Raw genomic sequence first — 1,631 nt, forward strand, 5'->3', positions numbered from 1 at the left:
CTGATTTTCAGGGGTGTGTGGACCGACTTTTCTCAAATCGCCAACCATAATCTGCCAACTGGATCAACTCTGTAATAACCTCGTAAAGGGCCCGTGCATGTAGCATTATTGGTGTCCGGACCATACTTCGTTTCATTTCACAAACAGGCTATATGATTATAATTTTAGACAAGTCACTATTATGCCAAACTCATGGCAAACTATTTTTTATATGAAGTTAGGGTTTTTCAGCGAACAACTTATTTGTAGATATGTCGGTAATGCTCATGCACACCATGATTTGTCACATGCAAATCAGGCATGATAGTTTCTTTTTAGTTTAACGGTTTAATACAAATAGGCATACTTTTTTTACTAGTTTTTTGATACATGGCAGACTGAGTTTGTTTATATTGACTGGTTGTTGAAGATTTTAGGAAAACATGGTAATATGAGCACCCTCACAGACACATACAATATATGGTAACTTTATTTATTTATTGCATAGATTGAATTGAGACAAAGTAAGTGATTGTTTTCTAGTTTTTTACCTGTGAGTTTTTCTTTTCGGTGAGGTACTCTGCGGGCAAGCTGTGGTTTTGTTGTAGTTAGGTAGAAAAGTAATGTCTTTTTTGGCATATTATTGCAAAAGCTTGTGGCTCAGCCCATTTGTTTGCGGGGCTCACCATCGATGCGCTACACTCACTCTCGTTTGACAGGGGTCAAGGAGGGTGACACGACGTTTCGCCTATATGGTCACACATAAACCTTTGCATGCATGCTTTACTTCGCGTTGCGGCAATTAGGGGGAACGGCCACGTGCTATGCGCATCCTTATTGGATGACTATACGTCACACCGTTCGTTTCAGGATGGACGGTGACGGTCGTGCAGAGACCCTTGCGCCGTTGTGTGCACACATTACGCCGCGCCGCGGCCATTAGGGGGAAGGGTCACGCGTTATGCGCGTCCTTTTTATTATTGGACATCTATAATACTCCTACCACATTACAAATTATCCTCATATTCTTCCCACTGAACTTCACCTTAAAAGGAGGCACATCGAAGCTGCAAGAACCAAATCCATCATCATGACGAAGACTATCCCCATGGCCATGGCCAACATCTTCATCTGTTTCGTTCTGCTATCATCGCTCATCGCTTCGCCTCTGGAGTCCGCAAGGATCGTCCACGAGCACCGCGCCCACGTCGCTGCAGGTACTTCCTCTCTTCAGATCCAAACAAACAAAGTAAATCGCCTACGCTTTCTTGTCATCAGAAATCGACTCTGTTGTTTGCATCAGGTGAGGAGACGCGTGATCGCCATCTACCCGACGACCTTGGGGAAATCAAGAGAGCGCAGCCCCACCAATTCGCGCCGCCGGCGCCGCAAGCGAACGAGCAACGCTACCCCCCGATCTGGCATGATGGATCCCCCTCTGTCTAACTGTCTGTGCAAACCTGATGGAAAAATAATAGTAATATGAGAATTCTGTGCTTCAAATGATGTGTCCTGTATGATTCTCTTATTTGATCTTCGGTAGCTTCCAGATGTGTTGAATTGGAGCATAGTTAGTTAGTCTGCATATCCTCTCTCATGACCGGCTCGTCCCCCGCAGGCGACCGGCCGCGCCACCGTCTCCCTCCCCCATA

At 45.5% G+C, this 1,631-nt stretch overlaps 1 long non-coding RNA gene across 1 annotated transcript; it reads left to right on the forward strand.

The window, feature by feature from the left end:
- Positions 1–875: 875 nt before the first annotated feature.
- On the forward strand, positions 876–1,482 carry LOC123185863 (uncharacterized). The gene is made up of 2 exons (XR_006493516.1): positions 876–1,196; positions 1,283–1,482. It is a non-coding gene; the product is annotated as an uncharacterized lncRNA (long non-coding RNA).
- The last annotated feature ends 149 nt before the right edge of the window (positions 1,483–1,631 follow it).

This window comes from Triticum aestivum, chromosome 2A, assembly GCF_018294505.1.
Source record: "Triticum aestivum cultivar Chinese Spring chromosome 2A, IWGSC CS RefSeq v2.1, whole genome shotgun sequence".
Lineage (NCBI taxonomy): Eukaryota > Viridiplantae > Streptophyta > Magnoliopsida > Poales > Poaceae > Triticum > Triticum aestivum.